The sequence below is a fragment of the Pocillopora damicornis genome, chromosome 1, assembly GCF_964200805.1.
Source record: "Pocillopora damicornis chromosome 1, jaPocDami1.2, whole genome shotgun sequence".
NCBI classification, from domain to species: Eukaryota; Metazoa; Cnidaria; class Anthozoa; order Scleractinia; family Pocilloporidae; genus Pocillopora; species Pocillopora damicornis.
Genome location: NC_142670.1, coordinates 17232876 through 17257627, shown reverse-complemented (window position 1 = coordinate 17257627; position 24752 = coordinate 17232876). Strand labels below are relative to the sequence as shown.

At 37.2% G+C, this 24752-nt stretch overlaps 1 protein-coding gene and 1 pseudogene across 1 annotated transcript in view; one reads left to right on the top strand and one right to left on the bottom strand.

The window, feature by feature from the left end:
- The window catches only part of LOC149052402 (uncharacterized), a 320642-nt gene that overhangs the window by 263557 nt on the left and 32333 nt on the right, over window positions 1–24752 (top strand). The gene's annotated exons all lie outside the window — the stretch shown is intronic.
- Window positions 11836–14741, bottom strand: LOC149052404 (uncharacterized; annotated as a pseudogene).

Below are 24752 nucleotides of genomic sequence, written 5' to 3'. Positions count from 1 at the left end.
AAAACAAACTTACGAGCATACGATCTTTAAAGTTTAAAAAAATACATGAGGCCGGCACAAAAGAGAGGCAAATATATTAGACAGAATCCAACCTTGAAAGTAGGCAGTTCAATGCGTGGGTGCTGTCGCATCTTATCCTTAGAAAGCGGCATTAACACTTGGACTTAGAAATGTCCTTTAAGACATGCATTGGTTTCGGAAAATTCGTTCCGTGATAGATTGTCCACAAAGAAAAAAAAAAAGTAAACAAATTTGTTAAAAGAATCATTCGAGGATGGAATTTCCCCCTTAGACCCTTCCCTCTTTCTTAACTAGTCTAGTTATCAGGTTAAGAATATCCGTGCAAATTCGGTGCTTAGGTCTGTGTTTCAGTTTTCTTCAGATTATTATCCTTTGAATGAAGGTATGAAAAAACAAAACAAAACAAGAAAAAAAAAGAAATAGAAAAAAAGAAAAACAATCAGCCCAGTGACACCTGTTATTTGATTAAAACACGAGAGCCTAGTTTGAATGAGCAGTCAAAGCACTTGAACTGAGCGCAACAACTGAATGTGAGGTTTAGAAATGTGTCATGCACCTTTAATTTATCTCGAAGCGTCTATGAATCAGTATTAGAGTATGCCATAAATTTACAAACTTGATTAATCCGAACAAATTGTTTGAGAGGCCAGGAGGGGGTACTAATCCCATCAACCAATCCTTCCTAAATCCAGATCCAATATTCGAGCGTCTATGAATCATCTTACCTCAAGCTCAGTAGCAACAAAGTACCACTGGTAAAGACCTTAATATATGACTCACTGACTCCTACGAATTTGTAAAGTTTTTATAGAGATATCCGGGACTTTCTAGCCGTAATTGAATCTAACTACTGCTGGCTATATTTCTAATAAAGTGGAAACAAATTGCTTGGATAAAATCCAATGCAAATCCAGAACCGAAAGGCACAAAACCTGTCTGAAAATAAAGAATACATAGTCGAGCGCGACAAAGGATCGTGGTTTGCCCATCTTTCAATGATTTGCGGAGCTAGAACATGTTTAATTTTTCCCTTGGTTTTAGCCTTACCCTACCATCGAAACGTACTGGAAGTATATTCGACTGACCAGCGAGATAATATAGCAAAAAGAGATGATTTTAAGTGCCGCTCTCACTAAGAACGGTCCTCTCGACTTCCCGTTAGAAAAAAAGTTTTCTTTTATTTTTTTTCCCGTGAAAAGGGTTTCGGGCGCATGTTTCAAGAATACTTTAGTTGTTCTCCAATTCTCTCTTTTTGCGTCGCCACAAGTCAAAAATGATTTTTGACCAGACCACCCCTGTGAACGGCGATCGAAAGTGTAAAATGTCAAAGATTTTGTCCAGCGCGCAGCGACTACAACAATGTAGCTCTGGGAACTCTATCTTGCTACAAGTTACACGATGTATTCATTTAGTTCACAGACAAAATATGGAAACTTCAGCTGAAATATTTTACATACCAGCGTGATCAGAGGAGACCCTTCTCTTCGACCTTAATTCGCATATTAAAAATTCACTACTTTGTACGAAAGAATTCTCAAAATACAGGCGTTAATCGGGCTTGAAAAGCATATCAGTGCATTGTTTATACACCAATGAGGTCACGGATTGCCTTAAACCCGCGGGTAGATCTATAGCTTCCATCCACCAACTTCTTAAAAACAACGCAAATCCATGTGTTTGCTCAATTGCGCTCGTGTCAAAGATCATTTGTATGATTCTGAAAATTGACCAATATCTCCTTTTAACCAATCAAACTTCGTTCGTTTATCTTCTACATTGAAGATTTTAGGTTAATAGCAACTGAATGGAGAATAGATGCCGAGTTGTCCTAAAACGTTGCGGAAACGTGATCGGTCGTAACGCTTGCAAATTTGACACGAAAATAATTCTGATGCCTCTTTGAAAAGAAACAATAGCTTGAACAGTAGATATCGCAAGATCTTTAGCCATGTTACAAAAGAATACTTAATGCACTAGAAGTGCACACATCGAGTTCTGAATGCAACTGAATGGTCTGTTTAACAAATGCAGACGTACAGTAATTTTAATCTTCACCAAATTATGTCATCGCAAAAAAAGTTCTAGGACCTGAGAGCATCTGAGTGACGGACCGTTAGATTTTTGATTAGGGGTACGAGGGGGGGCTGGGGGGTTGGGTAACAAGCCCCAAAAAAATCGATCACAGCCTTAAAGGAAGAAAAAACATCGTACAATTAGCAAAAATCCCCCCTCCTCAAAAATCTAATGGTCTGTCCCTAAGGTACCTTTTACATTATTCCAAAATGAGTTTCGTTCTGGAAAGAAATGGATTTCATACCGCGTTTACTTTCAAGACAATCTAACCTGTTAAAAAAAGTATTTGTGTCCTTTTCTGTCTTTTTCTATGCTTTTTCTATGTTGACAGAAATATCGGAAGTCAAGTATATTCGTTACACGAGGTCACACTACTCGGGTAATATTCACGTTGAAAATTCGCATATTTGAGCGGTCGAACAAGAAAAGTCATTTCTCGAAAACTAAAATATATTTTCACAAAGAAACTGCTGTGCAATTATTAGGACATATTGGGCTACAAAATATAAAAGTAGGAGTCAAAACGAATTTTGGGCGACTCGCCCAAATATTTCATATTTGTTCTTAGTTGGATTGCGGGAAAATACTGACACACTTCGGAGTTTGATTCTTTGTGATGACTTTTTGCAAATAGATTTTATCAGAGGTATGTTTAGTACTCAATTAAATGACGGTCATTTGTTGTACTCGCTTCCTTCGACTGAAGAGATGAAGTAACAGTTAAATCGATTTTTTTGTCATGCAGCGTGTGGTTGTGTTTTTGAAAATGGCGCGCGCACAATTTTTTTTTCTTGTGCGTACTCGCGAGTCTATGAAAGAACAGTCTATTAATTATAAGGGGTGTTATTCTCTGGAATACAATTGCATTTAAACATCCGGATGTAAAATAATGAACGATGGACTAAAGATTCGAAACTAAGAAGGATTCATGAACTAGGAGACTTTCATTTCAAAACAACATCGGCCTGAACCTTTGATTTAAATAATGACGATTTTACATATTTTTAATGGCTTCCGTACTAACATTTCGTGGGAGCATGGGCTTAAAGCAACAAGATAAATCAAGCAAATAAATAACGCTTAAAAGTATAATGTGACAATCTATGTGCGTAAAAATTACTTGAGTCTTTCAATTCCTACAAGATAAATGTATCCATGTTAAAAATATAATTCTCATAAATTAAATAAACTAACTGGACACTCTCGTGAGTAGATCATAATTGGGAAATGTCGCGTGAACCGGAAACCAAATGATACTCATACCTTACCCTGTTCGTTTGTTTTTGTTTGCTTTTTTTGCACAAAGGGGTTGCCAAAGCTTTTACTTGCTTTGGCTTTTTGTTTTGTTTGTCTTTTTTTTTTTGAGAAGAGAAGTAACTTTATCAGTTTTCGAGCACTCTTATTCCTTGAACTTTGTTGTCGTATAGAATGCAATTGAAAATACATTAAGTTATTTATGATAGGCTGTTGAACAACAACCAGCTGAGGAATTTACCATCAGGCATTTTCAGTAGCAATACCCATCTAGAGTGGCCGTATGGCTGCAGCTGCATTAACACTTGGACTATGAAATGTCCTTTGAAACATGCATTAGTTCAGGAAAATTTGTTCGCGAAATAGATTATCAAAGAAACATTTGAAAGGAAATTTGTTGACGGAATTATTCTGGGGTAGAATTTCGCCCTTTGAACCTTTTCCTCTTCCTTAAATAGCCACATTAATAAGTCGAGAATATTCTATGTGGTTCAGTGCTCAGGTCTGTGTTTCAATTTTCCTATAAATATTCTCTTTGGACGAAGGGACAAAAAGTTTAAAAAGAAAAAAAAGGAAAAGGAAAAATGTGACAACCCCATATACAAATTATTATGTAATAATTGTGGGTTTATTTTAGGCCTTTCTATCAGAGCATGAGAACAGAAATAATAACTTTTTTTAGGGCAGCACTCTTATTCTCTGAACTTTGTTGTCGCATACCATGCAATTGAAAATGCATTCATTTATGTTTGATAGGTGGTTGAACAACAACGAGTTAAAGAATTTACCGTCAAGCATTTTCAGTAACAATAACCGGCTGTGGAAGCTGTAAGTTTGGAGTCTTTTTGAATATTTGTGTAAGAGCAACGCGTGGAATCCGACCTTCAAAGCAGCCGTTTGAATGCTTGGGTGATATCGCATATTTGGTTTCTACCCTAATAAAGCTGCATTAACACATTTTCATTTGAAACATGCATCGGTTTAGGAAAATTCGTGCGCTAAATAGATCGTTAAAGAAAAATTTGTAAGGAAATTTTTTAGCGATCATTCCGTGTGGTGCAGTGGTAACGCTTGCGCTCTCTAAATAGGCTTAGTGGGTTCGATTCCCTCTCACAACGAGAACGCCGCTTTTTTTCCTTTACCTGAAGGAGTGAACAAAATAATTAATGATAATCGTATGACCAATCAGCTGGCGTCTTTAGCACGAAGAAACTATTTTTGTCTCGATAAATTTTGGCGCGTAAATCTCGGTATGTATATAAAAATGAATAATACTCGGCTTCGCTCGGAAAGCCTCGTTTTGCGCTGGCTAACCGAGTGGTTAATTATTTTAAAAATGCCGACTTGCATAGAGTGACAAACAGCAATAGCGTCGTTAAGGGGACATAGAACCAGTAATCTGTTGCTAAAGGATTGATAGGGCTTATTAACTGCGTAAAGCGGTAAGGATTTATATTTTACGCGGTACGGATTAACTTTTAAAACAGTAATTCATGTGTTCAAACTGAGCTCCTCTGGACCTTGTGAAATACGTCGTGCTCACTGAATTCCTTGTAAAAATCCTGAGGGAAAGTGATTTGTCGTGAGTGTTTCCTTTTTTATTACAACTTTCGAATAGGACAGGAGATCTTCATTTTCGCTTATATTCTGTTAGTAACATACTTGACAAACACAAGTGACAAATTGAGCTGGGTTGTAAAAGATAAGGTAGCGTGTTAAGGAAACAAAGGAACTTAGCGGGTTAAAAAAAAAGAAATCTAGCGAGTTCTAGATTCAAAGCTCTACCGCGCTGGCCAGATATGATAAATGGCTACCAACACGCTTTCCAGAATCGATTGTTTTTATGTGCACATTTGCACGGTAAGCGAGTTATGCTATTGGCGCGGGAGCGTGTTATAACGTGCCGTGTGCGTGCGTTCACCTTATTCCCTGAAATCGTAGAGGGTCACAAATAATAATTCCGATAATGCTTGTGATGGGAAACAAAACCAGGCAATGGGTAAAAAGGTTTTCCTCCGGGCTGATATCCCTCATTTTCGAGCGCTTAAATTAGGTTTGTTTTCATTGTGTCCTTTTTCCAAGCCTCTTGGGTGTAAAATATTTTTAAAGTTTCTGAGGGGTGGCTAGAATATTTAGGAAATGAGAAATGTGTACAGCATTGAACCAGATAAATTGTTTTGTTTTTATAGAGAGGATTCTTTCGTTCATAAATGTAAAGAAAGTTTTATGAACAGAAAAGAGTAAGATATGATGTAAAAGGGAATATGAAAGTAGCCCCAAATAAAAATGTTGTAACAAAAACTTTCTCTGAATCTCGTTGTGAATGACTTTGCATCGGCGATCTTTTTTCAATAAATTAAAGTTTATTACCTGAACAAGCCATTTAAAACAAAAGCAAAACAGGAAAAAATAATAATAGTAAATGTAACATGCCGTCGAGTTATTAAGAAAAAGCAGAATCTAGTGAGCTTCAAACTTTTAAAAGACAAAAGGATGGTTATAATGTTACTGTAGTAATCTATGACAGTAAACGGTGGCGACAAGTAGGCACACCATGTATATTTCATAGTCGCTGGCAAGTAAATTTTGCCGGACTTTGAGTTCGTCTCAAGATGGAAAAACAGAAATACACAATTAAATATTTACAGTGACTTTATAACCATCCTTTTGTCTTTTAAAAGCTAGAAGCTCAGTAGATTCTGTTATGCTACTTTTCGACATAGGAAAAGTATGTCGTACAAAAGTATTTACCAAAAAATAAATATTCCTTTGCCAGCTTCAGCAATGACATGGGATTAAGTTTAGATGATAAAAGAAAGGATTATTTTGACAGAAATACTGGAGGTCAAGTATATTCATGACACGAGGTCACACAACTCGAGTAATATTTACAGTAAAAATTTGCATATTTTAGCGATCGAACGAGAAAAGTCATTTCTCGAAAACTGATTTATATTTTCACAAAAAATGTTGCACCACAATTGTTAAGACATTTTGGGCTAAAAAATATGAAAGTTGGGGTGAAAACGAATTTTGAGCTACAGACACCCTCTCTTAGTTGGATTGCGGGAAAAATACTGACACACTTCGGCGTTTGATTCTTTGTAATGACTTTTTGCAAATACATTTTGTCAGAGGCCATGTTTAGTACTCAATCAAATGACAGTCATTTTATTGTACTTGCCTCCTTTGAATTACGAGAGGAAATAACAGTTTAATCGATTTATTGTTATTGTTGTGTTTTTTAAAAACGATTTGCGCACGAATTTTTTTTTTCTTGGAGGCACCCACGAGTATATGTAAGAACAGTCTATTAGTTACAAGGTGTGCTCTTTTCTGGAATACAATTACATTCAAACATCGGCGTAGAGCAATTGGATTTGGGGAAAATAAGTTTGATAATATCACAAGATACTACTCGGTTGTAAGGTCAGGTGACACGTTTAGACTATATCCATAAAAAATATTTATGGATTATGAAACGAGGCTTTACTGCAAAGATGATTGTTGATGAACAACTGTCAGAAGCTGAAACGAGCTCCTCTGCTTGCGGATGATATAAAGCCCGGTTACTGAGAATAGAAAACAAAGAATCAAAAAAAGAATCAGCAATCTTTTCTACCTTGCTGTGGATTCAAGGCATTTCGTTGGAGCATGGGCTAAAAGAAACGAGATAAATCAAGCAAATAAATAACGCTTAAATTATAAAGTGACAAATTATGAGCATAAAAATTACTTGAGTCTTTCCTTTCCTACAAGGAAAAAGGTATCTTTGTTAAAAATAGAATACTTATAAATTAAATAAACTAATTGGACACTCTCGTGAGTAGATCATAATTGGAAAATGTCACGTGAACCGGAAACAAATCGGTGCCCACACCTTTCCCTGTTCGTTTGTTTTTGTTTGCTTGTTTGCACAGAGGAATGCCAAAGCTTTCACTTGCTTTGGTTTTTTGTTTTGTTTGTCTTTTGTTTTTTTGGAGAAGAGAGGTAACAACTCTTTTTCGAGCACTCTTATTCCTTGAACTTTGTTGTCGTGTACCATGCAATTGAAAATACACTAACTTTAGTTTTGATAGGTTGTTGAACAACAACTAGCTGAGGAATTTACCATCAGGCATTTTCAGTAGCAATACCCATCTGGAGTGGCTACATGGCTGCAGCCGCATTAACACTTGGACTATGAAATGTCCTTTGAAACATGCATTAGTCCAGGAAAATTTGTTCGCGAAATAGATTATCAAAGAAACATTTGTAAGGAAATTTGTTAACGGAGTTATTTTGAGGTAGAATTTCGCCCTTTGAAACCTTTCCCTCTTCCTTGAATAGCCTCATTAACAAGTCAAGAATATTCTATTTGGTTCAGTACTCAGGTCTATGTTTCAATTTTCCTCTAAATACTCTCTTTTGGACGAAGGGACAAAAAATTTAAAAAGGAAAAATATGGCGAACCCATATACAAATTATTTTGTAATAATAGTGGATTTGATTTAGGCCTTTCTATCAGAGCATGAGAACAGAAGTAATAGCTTTTTTTAGGGCACTCTTATTCTCTGAACTTTGCTGTCGTATACCATGCAATTGAAAATACATTCATTTATTTTTGATAGGCAGTTGAACAACAACCAGTTGAAGAATTTGCCATCAAATATTTTCATTAAAAATACCAGGCTGGGGACGCTGTAAGTTTAGAGTCTTTTTTAATATTGGTGTAAGAGGAACGCATGGAATCCAACCTTCAAAGCAGACGTTTGAATGCATGGATGATATCGCATATTTGGGTTACATCCTAATAAAGCTGCATTAGCACATTTTCATTTGAAACATGCATTGGTTTAGGAAAATTCGTTCGCTAAATGGACGTTAAAGAAATATTTATACGAGAATGTGTCAAAGGAAACATTCGAAGAGGGAATTTCACCCTTAGACCCTTCTCATCTTCCCTAACTAGTCTAGTTATCAAATCAACAATATTCTTCTATGCAGTTCAGTGTTCATGTCTTTGTTTCAGTTTTCTTCTGATTATTCTTCTTTGCACGCAGAGATGACAAAAAAAAAAAAAAAATCAGCCCAGTGACACCTGTAGCCTAGTCAAAAAGTGAGAGCCCAGTTTAAATGAGCCAGTCAAAACATTTCAAGTGTAACAACTAAAAAAGTGAATTTAAAAATGTGTCATGCACCCTTAATTTCTCTTCAAGCTTCTATGAAACAACATTACGCTATGCCATAAATTTACCTCAATATATCACGGTGATAAATGACTCACGAAGTCCTACGGATTTGCAAAGTTTTTCTAGAGATATCCGGGCCCCTGTAACCGTTATTGGATTTAATTACTGCCGGTTATATTTCTGATAAAGTGAATATGGGGATACGGGCAATATAAGATCCGGGAAAGAAACTCTATTTCTTGAAAATTGGTATTCCATAAGGGAATATATCTAAAATAGAACACGAAACGTCCTAAATTACAGTCGCGCTCGATAAAGTGCATTTGAACTAATCCAACGGCACCAAGAAATTTGTTAGCGATCGTTCCGTGTGGTGCAGTGGTAGCGCTTGCGCTCTCTAAACCGGCGGTGTGGGGTTCGATTCCCTCTCACCACGAGAACGCCATTCTTTTCTTTTTTTATCCGAAGGAGAGAACAAGATTTAACAAATAGATTCCAAGTTGCCGTGCGTCTGTTCAGTAATAGATCACAGATGAGGTCAAAATGTGGTAAGAACAAAAAAGTGGCACACAAGGCGCAGCCGTGTGTGTCACTGATGTTCTTACCACATTTTGACGTCCTCTGTGATCTATTACTGAACAGACGCACGGCAACTTGGAATCTATTTGTTTTATATAATAAAGAATTAAAATATACGGAAAAAAGTTTTGATGATGACGTCATCTATATGTCTGTCCTCCAATAGATCATAAGTGAGAACCAGTCGGAGTGCGTGCATAACTGAGCTTATTATATAAAATTAAATATCTAATATACTTTTTTTTATTAACTGACTGTCTATTTGCGAAACTTTATTCATTTGACTGTCGTCACCTAACCTGTTTGTAAATGCATTATTTTGGGCAGATAAATGATTTTCTAGTCTGCGTTTTATGCCCACTTGAGGCTCTTCATAATAAGTAAAGTTTATATGCTAAGATTAGCCAAATTTAAAATAAATTAGAACGAAATTTTGTTGAACGATGGCTGACTCAATTAGCCGACCCATAATTTTTGTTGGGAAAGGATAGACTAATTATACCATCTTTGTGTTTTCGAGACAAATTAGTTTTCTTAAGTATGTGAATAAGAGTCCTCCTCTTTCCTCTACATTTCGTATTAATGCGTATTAATAATCTGATTCCATTGCTCACTAAAAAATGGCGAGTCAAACTTTCTTTGTAAAACGGACACAACAAAGCCTAATTTTCCGTTGTCCAACCGGTGGAAACCTTTAGTTCCTGATCCGTTGCACCTTGCAATCTCGCCGCCGGTAAAGAGAACATCAACAGAAGCAAGGGCGCAGGATACCTATCAGTTCCCTTCGCTACAATTGTAGTTACTTTGGTTCGCTGCTCTTCCGTTGGACCGTGGCTGCGTGACACTTTTGGACGACGTCCTGGTCAACAGGCTGCAGAGGTGATCTTGTTGGAGCCATTTTGTCAGGAAACACGGGCGACGGGCTTTCTTGGTAGATTTTACGCAGTGTACGCAGGATGGGACGCTAAGACTCAGTAGGTTCTTTACTGAATGGGGCTGTTTCCTTGTACGTCTTGACCAGGGGGCTGCTATCGAAACTCACCAGAGATGCGACTGCTTCGGAACCAATGTTGAGAAGTCCGAATCATCATCAAGTAACGGCAAAGAAGCAGGCTCCGGCTCATGCTGATGGAGACACTTCAGTGCTGTCAACTGCTTAGCTACTCAGTTCAATATCTGCTTTCGGAGCTCGGTAGTCACGTCGTCGTGGTCGTTTTGTACTGATACATCAGCCGTAGACGTTGGACTCGTACTAATCTGGCACTGAACGCTCGCCTTGCTAGTCTCTACGCACCTTTTCCAAAGACGAGATTTTGTCATGGAGGATGGCAGCAGTTTCTTGTCAGTTCTTTTGAGGCCAGAAACACGTCCTGGAAGTAAAAAAGCTTGGTCTTCGGCGACGTTCATGATGAACTTTACCACCCGTTTAATAGTTTCAGCACTGAGAGCGGAGCTAGGTAGACGTCAAGACTTGTTGCCGTGAGTACGAAGCGATAGTCCACTGACCCGATTATGTTTAACGCGACTATAGAATCTGGTCTTGTGGAGACGATGCATGAAAAGAAAAGTTTTCAGGCAGATTCGGTGGCTGTGAAGAAGGAAAGGCATCCTTGTTCGCTGCCACATTTTCTCTGCTCTTTCAGCGTTGCTGACCCGGTCACAGTTTATGGCCCAGTGGATCATTCCCAAAATTCAGTACCAGATCGAGTTCAGTCGAGGAAAGTTCTACAAGGTTGTTTGGGCAATCTAAGATGACTTCAATTTTGCTAGTAGAGCTGCATGGATCTCCTTTATCTCCAAGTGCACATCCACATGTTTTGGTCGCAAATGCCTGCACTTTCTATCGCTCAGATGTATCACAATTTGAAAAGTCAAATTCATCATCGGAGTCAATTTCCTGATTAGTTTCATCGCTGCTGTCAGAACCGTAGTCGTCTAGTTGATCATCTTCTGGTCTGGCGCCAAAAATAATCTTCCGCCAGGGATTCTAAATCTTTTCCGCCAGTTAGAAAGTATGAGAATTTATGACTCTGTGAATGCATTTTGAAACCTGATAATGAACGACTAAGAGGCGTTTGCTTGTTCCTTTGCGTGTGTAAACGTGTTGTAGTGTAATGACCTAACTATGGAAACCAAAAGCAATTGAATACACGCAAAGGGTCCAGAGGAGTTTGATTCTTTAAGTTTGCTCACTTTGCGAACTAAAAAAGACTCGTTAGTACCTTCGACCATGTTAATTTTAATTATCCTTGCGTTACAGTTGCCTTCCGCAAGGTATACACCGCAGTGCTAAAGACTAAGAGCTCGTACGATGCCAAGATCGGCGTACAAATATAGGTTGTCTCATGGTTGGTGAGTGTGTACGATTTTTATTCACAACGAGTGAATAAAAATCGTGCAAGTGAACTAACCATGAAATAACTTAATTAATATATGCGTACCGGGATTCTTAAGCGAACAGAACTCAGAGATAAACATATCTTTATTTTCTTTCAAAGGAAAACAACTGCCTCACGGCTCGAGAGTTGCACTGAAATGGCTTCCTTGCAAAAACTTTACATTTAAATTATCGAGCAAAAATACCGTTAAAAGGTAGAGCTAGTTAGAATAAAATAAGACATCCTGAAAATATGTCGAAAGAGTTCTACGGAAGTTCAAAATTTGGAATACAGAAGTTAAAACTCGAGAATTCATTTTTTGTTGCTTATTAGAACCCGCATGCTTGAATTGACAAACACTAGTCAGAATCCGAATTAAAAAGTTTAATTCTTTTATGAGTTTTGCTCTCGTGCTTAAAGTGTGGGCGATTGATTTAAAGTGTTTATTGTCACTCTAATATGTCCTCCGCCTATAACAGCACCCGAAAAAAGAATAAGGGGCTGCTGTGCTGCTTGCTTGTTGGATAAGCGAGTTCGTCAAACTCGTGCTTTCTTTTCTCTAGAAGAGGGAGACTTGGGAGCTATTTCTCCCAAACTTAGTCCAGTGAGAGTGTGAGACATGTTCAACTGTTGTTTCTGTGAGACGGTAAAGTAGCTAGTGATACTTTGAACGTTTTTGTGTCCTGACAGTTGCATAATAGAGTGATTTAGGAAGAGAACGGGAACGTCATTTCAGAACGGGAAAGCGCGCGGATGATATGGACATGACTCTATTTCGACGTTCGGTGTTAGCATTGCCGTTCTCCCCATCAAGTTCGGGACGTCATCTCGCTGGTTTTCCCGTCGTGATCAAAACGCCTAGGATTTGCGTTAAGTTTGCACTTATAAGCGAGATAATGTTGTTTGGAATGATTTCAGAGCTCATTTCCAGGATAACCAGGTCCCTTTCTTTTTTTTATCCGGTGAAGTTGTGAAAATTTACCATTTTATTTATTCTGGATTTCTGAAGGGAAACAAGATCGTTAGTAAGCGATCGAAGATTTTAGGGCTCAGTTACCTTTTGTAATTTAGCGTGGCTTTAAACAACGTGAGGGCTTTTCTTTGATACATTTCTTAAACCATGCATGGAAACTTGAAGAATGGGTGCTCTTAATTTTATCGTAAATTAATTCATCAATAAATTAAACTTACTTCATGTTGAGGTTTGTCAAAATGAAACAACACGAAGATTACCTGCTGTATTATTCAGTGTTATTTGTTGTCATTGTCTTTTTCACTGTGATTAAAAAGTTTTCTGCGAATCGAAGTCAGCGATAAAAGAAATTTGAGAATAGATCGGGTTTGAACTATTTTATGTCTTAAGTTTTTGATCAGCGCCCGTGAAAACTAAGACAAGAGAGTCATTCTATCGTTACGAAAGAAAATGCGAATCAACTTGATTTCGGCACGGCTTTCTAAATCTATTCATTTGATTCAGTCTTGAACGACTTTATTCGTTAAAAAAAAAGAAATTAAGCAAAAACAAAAGCAAAACAAAACAGTAACGAAGTCTTATTCCTCAGTCTACCCGTTTCGTTGGTGACTAGTTTGAGTGCATTTCATTCGTTCATGGTCAAACGGGAACTCATTGTAAACAACTCCATGGTTGGGTCGCTTGATCTCTACATGTTTTCGCCATAACTCCTGATAACCCCGTTAAAAATTCATTGCAACTCTAAGAAGGTGGTGCTCAAAAGAGATGTCCTGTCATGATTGAGAAGAATAATCAGTAAACAAGGAAAAAACGGCGATGATTTCAATTCCAAATTATACTTTACAAAATTGTGAAGGAAAACGAGTAATGCTGAAATCTAGAAGCACGAAACAAAATGACAGCGATAAAAATCATAGAAAAATATATTTAGTGGACTTGAAAGTTTGATAGATGAATCTGCAGACTCGAGACTTAACTGGATTGAAATAGTTTCAAATATAATCGCCCATGTGGATTCATCAGTGTTAACAACTCACTTGTAGTAAATTATGGTCTGTTTGTGCATGTTACACTCGCAAAGAGGATAACTTAGTTATCCTTCAAGTGGTCTATGAAACCGAAAATTCAAAGCTGATAGTGATCTTAAAGAGCCGAGGTTAGGATATTCAAGAACAAATATAACGTCGACGGTTCGTTACAACGACTGCTAATTCACTTTTCAACACAACATGATGGTGTTGTAGACCCAGTTTCTTATCGGTACTTCTGCTGCGCGCGCCGTTCTGAAATGACGTTCACGTCCTCTTGCTAAACCACTCTAATATCAGTTGGCGGCACGTCGTTGTTCACTAAAGTTTGAATCATAGTATTTCTGCCGCTGAGGTTTTTAAAGTTTGGCCCGAGTCCGGCTTTCTGTGCCACTGTTTTCATTAAGATATTAAGCTTATTTACACCGACTGGAGTTTTTCTGAGCCGAGGTTTGCCGAAGCCAGATTTTACATTGCTTACAGCCAAATAAAACGGTGCATCGTCGGTTTTCATTTCCACGAGTCGCTTTTCTGCGTAGACTTTGAAGGCCTTGACTGGACATTTCTCGTTGTTCGGCACAGCAAACATTTTCATTACAATGGCTCTTACTTTCCGTGGATCGTTTCCTGGACGAGTTTTGGTTTCTCTTTCATTGAATTTGAGGTACTCCTGCCCTGTGGAAGTTTTGACAAAGTTTTACGTCTCCCCAGCACATTTCTCTGGTCTCCTTGCAACCTCGTTACCCGAAATGGATTGTGTCGTTGAACCACCGCCTGTTTAAAAGCGCTTCTGCCGTGGAACTTTCTAAGAGATCCTTTTCAAACAGAACTCGAATATCTTCCTCACTTAAAGCAGCAGAAGCATTGGGCTTGGTGCCCATGCCTTTCTGTTTTAGATCCCTTTGCTTTGACTAAAGTGCTTTCCGAGTTTGCTCAAACTGGACGTCTTTCATAAGGCATATCCATAGTTTATTTTTCTTCGAATGGCGCTTAAAGCTGGCGAGAAATGCCATTAGGGTACTAAGCTCGTATTCCTAATCTTCTTTTTTGCGAACAGTTTTAAAGAACTCGCTGAGAAACTTGTTCAGCGCTTGAGGAGTCACTCGTCCATTTGTCTCGTCTCTCTTTTCAAAACAAGAAATTCATGTAACAGAGCAACATATTCTTTTGTCTTTTTCTTGGTGTTTTCATTTTCCTGTCCGTCTGTGAACTCTTCTATTGACGATTCTAGGCTCTGAAAACGGTTAGTCTGATTTGAAGCCATCTTCCTAAAGAAAAATGCACCCAAGCTCTAAGAAATGTGCTATTTGTCGGTCAAGAGGAGCGGCGAGTAAGCGACACGGTTTTGTTCACTAGTGAAAACAATGATAATCGTATGACCAATCAGCTGGCTTTTCTAGTGCGAAGAGCCTATCTTTATCTCGATGAATTTTGGCGCGTAAATCTCAGTATGTATATAATAATGAATAGTACGCGGCTTCGCTCGGAAGGCCTCGTTTTGCGCTAGCTAAGTAGCGGTCATTCATTTCAAAAAATGGCAACTTGCATAGAGTGACAAACAGCGACCGCGTCGTTAAGGAGACATGGAGCCGGTAATCTGTTGGTAAAGGATTCACAAATATTCAGTACAGGGCTAATTAACTGCGTGGAGCGAAAAGGATTTATATTTTACGAGGTAAGGATTTACTTTTAAAAAAGTAATTCATGTGTTCAAACTGAGCTCCTCAGGACCTTGTGAAACACGTCGTACTCACTGAATTCCTTCTGAAAATCTTGAGGGAAAGTGATTTGTCGTGAGTGTTTCCTCTATTATTACCACTTTCGAGTAAGACAGGAGATCTTCTTCATTTTCGCTTATATTTTGTTAGTAATACACTTGACAAACACAAGTGACAAATTAGGCTGGGTTGTAAAAAGGTAAGCCAGCCGGTCAAGGAAAAAAAGGAACTCAGCGTGTCAAAAAGAAAAAAAATCTAGCGTGTTATAGGCTTTGTGTTGCAAAGTTAAATTTTAATTAGACGGGCGACCGACTATAGGTTTACCCTCGTGTTTCTCCACAGAGCTCAGTCACGTGCAATGGGGAATACCGCAGACACGTAATAGAGCTTCTTTCCACCATGTTGAACATGGCAGATTTGTCGAATATCTTAGCGAATGGTGTCATCTTTTCTACGCTCAGGCATACAGACCCACACACCATTCGCGGTAGACCCACTCTAAAAGATGGCTTGTGTAATGAGCGTATATTTCGAAACGGCTCGTTCCGCGAACTCAAAATAGCAAAATAATCAGATGTTTTAGCGAAGGTCTCACTAGAATAAAACCAGAAATCAAATGAGTTATCAGTGAACAGAAAATGTGTACAGAGTGACCGAAAAACATTTGTTCAGGGTTCAAAATAACAGCCAGCTGCCGTTTTAAAAGCTTTCTGGAAACGTAAACAAGTAAAGAGTTTCGAAATTTAAACGTGCTAAAAGGAGTATTTTTGTTTACAGTATTCAGCTTTTACGTATTCGTTCAAGCGTGAAACATGCAAGTTTGTGTCCATACCGTCAATTTATCGTGTTTATGTTTCTGCACGTACGTACTACTTTTAATCTAGATTTATTTTCCGCCAAATTCTGTTTAATGTCGTTTATTTAGCTCTCTCACGCGTTCAAATTAAAGTCGGTGCTTGAAAGTACGGATTTCCCATAATTGTAAATGATGAAGCGCGACAGTTTGTCTAGACAGAGTTAAATATTTAACGCTTGAACAAACACCGAAAATTGACCCGTTCTGACTACGCTTTATTAGAAAGGGACTGAGGTGCTCATCATAGCTTTTAGAGGTTAAAAAGAGCGGGTTTAGTACCTCTTGGGCTGTTCAGCCTCAAAAGGTCCACAGCAGCAGCCTCTGTGATACCTGTCAAGGTATTGCACCAAAAATATGTGACAGTGTGTTGTTGTAGAATTGGTGCCTCTCAGGGGTGAGAAAATTTTACGCCACGCCCACAAACCAGGACCATGGTACCTCTGTAGTTCTTTTAGAACCACTGCGCACCGTGAATGGTCAACACTTGTAACAGTGCGTCTACCTGTAGCCCGACTTACGATATTAGATCGTCTTGTTTGGTGTTAATACCGTTGTATCACGCGGGATGTTTTTACGTACAGTACCCTTGGACCTACCTCTCTCCTTGTTTTGACCTCTCTTTCTGCCTTATCAATAAGCCTTTTTAGCTGTGTTGTCACGTAGTTTGGAATGAGGAAACAAGGATTTGAAATGGCTGCTTAAGTATGTGCTGCAGACGACATTTTATGGACGAAATTACTTCTTGTCTTGCCGAAATGGCCATATTTTTAAAGTCTTTGAGGGGTGGCTGGAATATTTAGGGGATAAAAACTGTGTACAACTTTGAACCAGATGAATTGCTTTGTTCTTAGAAAGAGAATTCTTGCGGTCATAAATGTAAAGAAAGTTCTTTTATGTTTTCCGTTAAACGGGGACTCTCTTGCAACATTTCGCGTCAAACAGCTCTATACCTCGCATTTGAGTCCTATATTTTTTCGAACATTCAATCTTGTCAATTTCTCATCGTGAAACGTGAAAAAAGGAAACAAAGTCCTTGGTTTAAATCCAAATAAAATCCATGACCGAAAAGGCATAAAACTTGTTTGAAAATAAGGAATATATAGTCCTGAGCGGTACAAATTAAAGAGTCGTGGTTTGCCCAACCTTCAATAATTTGCGAAGCTGGAACATGTTTTTCCCTTGGTTTTAATCATGCCCGACCACCGAGACGTACCCGTAATATATACGAAAATAGTGAAATAATACAGCACAAACAGATGATTTTAACTCTTCTCACCCTGCAACGATTACAAGCGCCGATGACGCGTCTCTCTTTGCTCCGCGAGGCGAAAAGCTAAGCAATAAACCACACTTTTACATTGGTTTACCGTCGTATACCACTTGGGATGTTGAAGAACGAGAACAAAAAGTTTAAGCAATGACGTTCTACTAGAGAATACTTCAGTTTGGAAGAAGAAAAAAAATCATGAAAGTCCACCTCTGCGCATGTGAAAAAACCTAAATTTCTTGTATTGAAACCTAGACTGGGCTGCGCATCAACCAGTCGTCTGTCAGGGTCTGTGTATTCCAGACATTCTGTAATATTAGTTCAATATTTTTATCTTTCAAACTTCTTTTGGTATCTTTAACTTCCCTAACCCCCATCCTGCAACAAATCAATATGGGCTGGCTTATGATGTGGTCTACACTACATGTCAGTTTGTATCGTAAAGCCTTATTTATTACAACAACGGATGATCAGAGGAGAGGGAGGGAGTAGTGAGAAATTTTAAAGTGTTCGATTGTTTTCAGTGCTTTGAATTAAAAAAAACCTTCAAAGTCATTTTGTTCTAAAAATAGCACGTTTCCTTGTTGCAAACTCAAATATGGAAAATCGAAAAGAAAGCATCGGTTCTTTGATACTTTAGGTTTATTTGCGGACAGTTTTTGTGGATCCTGACCTTCTTTAATATGTACGATGTAATTAACATTGCCATTTAATGGTTTTTTGCAAGGACGTTGGACAACAACCAGTTGGAGGAATTACCATCAGACATTTTTAGTAGAAACACCGAGCTGGGAAACCTGTAAGTTTATACCCCGCTTTATTTATGCAAAAGGTGGCTTAAATCCAAATCTACCGAACGTAGAATTAATGTTTTATCTCCAAATGATCGAAAAGTCCTTCTTCTCGAACGTTAATGTTATTTCTAGTGCCGATGTGCAGTACATTTGGATCCAAGTCTCCCATGTTTTGACCACTGCTGAAGAGAATGTGCCACCAGCACTTCTCATCCCCCTAAATGTTTATTTTCGTCATAAAATGACCAGCCCTGTAAAAATTTGGATTTTGAACGAAATATCAAAAAAAAAATTTTTAAAATAAGAAAAATAACCCAGAAACTAACATAGAGCGTAAAAATGGGTTCGATGTTTTATTAAAAGATTAGATAATTCAGGCGTCACTGTTTCCAGTTTACGCCCTCCATAGTAATCATGTTGTGTACAATGACACTTATTATGTAAAATACCATAGAAAGTTAAATTTTAATTTGTTGCTAATGCCGTTACACCACGCGGGATGTTTTTACAGACAGCACCCTGGGACTTACTTCTCTTCTTGTTTCTGCCTTAGCAATATACCTTTTTAGCCATGTGGTCACGTAGTTTCGAATGAGTAAACAAGGATTTGAAATGGCTGCTTAAGTATGTGCCGCAGACGACATTTTATGGATGAAATTACTTTTTGTCTTACCGAAATTTTCATATTCACGGACTAAAGACTGCAATATTATTGAAATAGGCAATAATTGAAGTGGAGTCTTTTTAAAACAAAAATTGAGGTTATTAAAAACAAACTAACGAGCACACGATCTTTAAAGAAAAAAAATACATGAAACGGGCACAAAAGGGAAGCAAATATAATTTTAAAAAAAGTTTCGGGGATTTTCCGATTTAAGCTTATAATGAAGCAAAAAGTTGCTTTTGGTTCGCGTTATCATCATCTGATCGGTAGCCGGTCAAGGTTCTCAAACCACTGAATGACCGGCAGTAGGAAATTTCTCTGAAAATTTAATAAATTGAGAGAGCCTACACGATCCAAAATACTCTATATCGATGAAGGACTGCTTTAGGGTTTTTGTTTTTAATGTTTGTTTTGTTTTTTGTTTTCGGACGTTTGTTTGTTTTTAATTGAAGTACTTTTCCATTGGCGGCGTCGGAGCGCAAGTTTCTTAATACTTGAACTTGACAGCCCTATTTAAAGAAATTAAACTGGATTCGGAGACTGGTTCTTTGTGATTGAAACTGTGTAGTTACTTTTCATCAGAGGTCATGTTTGATACCCTATCCAATCGATGGAAAAGTATCCCGTCATCAGTTTCTTCCTCACCATTTTCCTGGCCTCCTTCGGGTCTGGGGATGAACAACAAAACTGCTTATAGTTCAGTCAAATTATAAATTTACTAACCTCTTTCTAGCTATACAGTGTGTGGTGCTTTCTTTACACACGATTTTTTTCTTAAAAGCACCTGCGAAGGATTGGAATAAAGTTAAACAAGTTTTTTTTCGAATGTGATTCACACGAAGGGTTTTGAATTTGAGGACAATTATTCAGAGAATGTCACAAGATGGTATTCAGTTGCAAGGTCAGGTTCATTGTCTAAACCGTACTCGAGAAAAACATTGATTTATTATGAAGCGAGACTTTATTGCAAAGTAGACTGTTTGCGAGAAAATGGTCAGAAGCTGAAACGAACTACTCTGTGCGGATAGAAAGTCCAGTTACTTGGAAGAGACAGAAATAAATAGCAATTGTTTCTCCATAGTTGTGGATTCAAGGCATTTCGCCGAATTATGGCGAAAAGGTCGAGCGAAAGTGGGGCTGTGGCCCAATATCTATCTATAACTTGTGTTAAGAAAAATCAAGCTCGCAAATAAATATATTGTGACGAAATAGTGCTTGAATATTCTTATTTCTACAAGAAATAAGATGTCTATTGTAAAAGGGAATCATTAAAAATTAAATAAACTTATCAAAGACTCTCATGAATAGAATATAATTGGATAAATATGTAATAATGTTTCAAATTAGCCTCCAATCTCTCTCCCCAACCCCTTCTTTTATCCCTATTGTACACAGGGTTACCAGGGCTGTTACTTTTTTTTTGTCTTGTTTCCCTGCTTATTTGATGTTTTGTCTTTTCGTTTGTGCAGAGGGATGCCAATGATGGTTTTCCTTTTTTATTGCTTTTTTGAGTTTTTTTTTCCTTTTTGCATGTTTTTTCTCTTTAACGCAGTATGGGAGAAAACGAGACTAAGATAAAAATTAACTATAATAGAAATCATGTACATTTGAATAAAAAAGTTTGTATCGGGGTTGATATTGTTATTGTTGTTCTTATATAAAGCTTTAATACTTGGAAAAATTTGGGTCTTTCATCATCTTGAAGCTTTACCTTAATCAGTACCTTGATATGTTTTCTTGTAATAGGACTCTTGACGAAAACAAGCTATAGAATTTGGCGTCAGGCATTTTTAGAAACAACCCTGATCTGTCATTTCTGTTAGTAGGGGATGTTATTGTATTTATTTACAGCATAATGAGGGATAAGTGTGAGACAACCAGAAAAACCAAGCAACAATTTTGTACCATGTAACTATGATATGAGTTTGTTCATGTTGGCTCAGATAAAATTTGCACCCATACGAAATTTGTTTAAACTCTGAAAACACAGCATTACAGTAATTAAAATCTTATAGCCTTGTAAATAACATTTTAAGCATTGTTCGAACGGACTGAGTTGCATTTGGATTTGAATTTCAGCGCAAATTGAGACTGCGCGTTTGATGTCTCAAAGACCGTAAATTAGTGTAAATGCATAAGTTAGGAAGTCACGATTAAAACAGAAAAAGAAAGAGCAAAGAAGTAATGGGCTCCTGGAGAATGACATAGTCCTAAATAAATAGCCCATATGACAATCCCAAAGTTATAAATTTAACAGGGCAAGGTAAACAGGGAAGAGAGGAAACCCAGAGAGGTGGGAAATCCTACTGACTGGACGGAGACTATCCGTTCGTTTAGGGAACACTGTCACTGATTGGAACCGGGGTATCAATAATACCCCATGAGTATCTTGGGCGTGGCCTCTAACCCAGGCCACCGGGTCCAGTACTTTCACCTCTTGCTGACACGCTACTCTCTATCACACATGCGCAGTCTAACCTTAATCACAACTATTTTTGGGTGTAATATCTTTCTCCTTTAGTGGTTGCTAGCTTTGAAGTGTTAAAACCCTTAAAAATTATTATTGTTATTATTATGGTTATTATTATTACCATTATCATTATTATTTATCAATGCACTTTACCTGATTTTTTTCTTGAAATTGTAGTTACTTGTCCGGTAACCCGTTGAAGGAATTGCAGTCAGATGTTTTCAGTACAAATATCAAATTGGAGTACCTGTAAGTATAATTTTTTGTTATAAAAGTAGCAATAAAGCAGTACAATGACAATTTGTCTTTATAGTTAATAACTAGCTGACACGTAAATTTTCTGAGTCTTTTTCCTTAGACAAGCCAAGAATTTTTGATGAAAGATTAAAACAATCTAGAAGAAACGCCATTTTAGATGACGTCTCCAGCTCTAAGTATTATTTTTGACATAACTTTTGGCATAATTTGGAAAAACCATCCTAATTTTTTTCTGTTTTTAGTAAAAGTAGTAGTACATGTAAAATCAGCATATATTCAGTCTTTTTGAAGGGAAGCTTAGCAAAGTCGTGACATTTTTTATCGCTGACTGATTCATTCTCTAGTTGGTTCAGGCTAGTTTCAAATTTTTAATGTCTTGATTGCCACAATACTTAGCCGTTCGTCTTCTAGAGGACAGGCAACACCGGAAGTAAAGATTACATTGATCCCATTCTCCGCTTTCACAGACGATAAAGTGGCTTCGAAAAGAAAAATGATGCTGACATCAAATTTTTAAATATTAAGTCGCCACTTCTACAGGTAGTCGATGATTTTGTCGGTGTAAATGCGTTTTATCAGAATAAGAAAATAACAAACAAAGAATTAAAACGAAGGTGTCAAGCCCTATCAACAATTTTCTTTGTTTCTCAGTTAAAAAGCATAGTTTAGGTACAAGATGTTAGGGCCTAACTGGCTCCCAGCAGCAAAATTTGCATATGTATCTAATATCACGAATAATATCTTGTTATTGACATAGCAGGCTATCTTGTTAAGGTAAAAACATCTCAAAATATCGCAAGGTAACGTAAAAACAATGGAGGAAAGGAAATCTTAATTTTTTTTTGTTTTCTTACGAATTTGCTTGGGTTCCCTCGTTACTGCCATTGTTTGAAACACTTTCTTTGAATGTGTTTCTATGAATGTGCTCCTTTATTAATCTTCAAAGGGCGTTAGTAATTCATAATATATTCAAAATAAAATCTTTAAATGTCTTCTACTAGGAGACACATGATTAAAAGGTCTTATGGCCCAGACGATCATGAAAATTAAGTAACTTAAAAACATAATATTCACTGTGAATTTCAATGGACTTCAAATGAAGGTCATAGCTTCGTAAAAAACTTAATTTATCCCCCCCCTTAAAAAAATTCTAAACTCACTTGAATTATTTACTTCACGCACTTTGTTTTACCGTTTATTTTTTAAGGAGATAACTCGTCTTACACCGTATTAAGGAAAAAAAATTGAGATCAAATCGCAATTATTACAAAAAGATAGTCATTGCCTCAAGTTACACTTAAATTTTAATAAGTGATTTGGTACGGTATTGGTACGGTATTGGTACGGCATTGGTACGGTATTGGTACGGTATTGGTACGATATTGCTGCTCTTTGTACGTTATGCAACACTTATGTATGTAGACTGTATCAATAGGTACTTGTCTGAGATGCAATTGCACAACCTTCCACCCGGAATCTTCGACAGGAACACAGAATTGAAATTCTTGTGAGTAACATTTATCTGTCGTTATTATTTTTTAAACTCAGGATTACCGACCAGTGAGTCGTATACTTTGTTTAAGAACCTAAGATATGTAAAGTTCAAAGGTGAAAAAAAATCCTGCTCATTTGATCTCATACTCTGCTCTAAAAGAACAAATCACACACAACTGAGTGTCGCGGCAAACCCTCACACTTGCTGATAAAACTCAAATTTCATACCTGTTATCACCTGCGTGCCAATTTCGCATGTCCAGATGGAACAAGGAATTTGACAGATTTAATGATACCTAAAATATTTTCAAATCTTTCTTGAAGTGCGGCTAAGATGTGCCTCTTTTGCGGCAGAATAGATCTAAAACCCCTTAAGTGTCTTTGTTTTCAATTGATACTAGTCAAGGTGTTACAGAGAGACCTTGACAAGTTCATCAGATTCCACGTTCCGAGTCACCATCCTAGAATTTATTTATTGTTCAAAGCTGGGTTAAGATACCCCAGGGTTAGTGTGAAATAAGATTTCAGATCTGAACGCTTTGAAAGAAAATTCAGTTCAAATTTTTTTGATGATCAATTTTATGATTGGATTTTCTGAAAAAAAAAAACTGGAATTTTTTTCTCAAAAATGCTTTTGAACTGATAAATAAAGAAACGTAGATTGAAAATTAACCCTGGGTTAGTATTAATTGGCCTTCGAACAACTGAGCCCAGGCGTATCTTAACTCTATTAATCAGTTCATATGATAAATAACGCAGACGCCTGAATGACAACGATATGAAAGAATTAAATGGAAGCACCTTCAAAAAAATGGCAATTTTAGAGGAACTGTAAGTGAATATGAAAATAATGTTTTTGAAGGCATTGCTACTCGTAGAAACAAAGTTACGCAATTTATAATTTCCCACTGCAGGATCTCAATGTATTAAATTCTTTTTTGTGACTCATACTGTGCAATGATACAGAATCAGATAATAGGAAAGCACTGATAACTTTTCGAAATCAAGCAGATTTTAAAAGTTAGGAAAGGTTTAAATTCTAACTGCACTCAAGCGAGACCTCTTTTGTCAAAGAATTTCTCTGGAAAAGTTTTATCAATACATCTTCTGATGCAAATCATTGCTCCAAGTTGATAAAAATTGAAGAATTGAGGTAAAGTGAAGATTAATTCTTAACACTGCATCAGCTTGAGAAACCATTATCAGTTTGTTGATGTTGTCCTTCTAAAATTTTGTTCCATCATATAATCCGTCCCACTCCTAAATGCGCCATACTCTCGAGCGTATTATTTTCCAGTTCAGCCCTCCCACTCGTTGAATAACTACATAGAACTTTATCGTATTGCATTGCTTCGAATGACATTGCATTTTGTTGTGATGTATGACCAGAGACATGTAATTATTTGTTTTATTGTGTTTCGCACGATACAGTTATTAGAAATAACTGTGTTTTGGTTTTTATTCTGCCATTCTTTTATTTTTTTACATTTTATTTCTTCTTTTCTCTTATCGTTCATACACTAATATATAACCAATAGACTAGTAATTTGTAAACTTCTCAATAAAATTAAGTAGATTTCTCTTCTTCAACGCAGATGGTTGAAAGACAACAACTTCACTAAATTGCCTCCCGAATTATTCCAAGATCTAAAAAGGCTGAAGGAACTGTAAGTTACATGCAGACGCTTTTTATCTATTTAGCTCTGTAACAGCGGTTAAGGGATGATTATTAGCATTTAATGTCACCTCCCTTC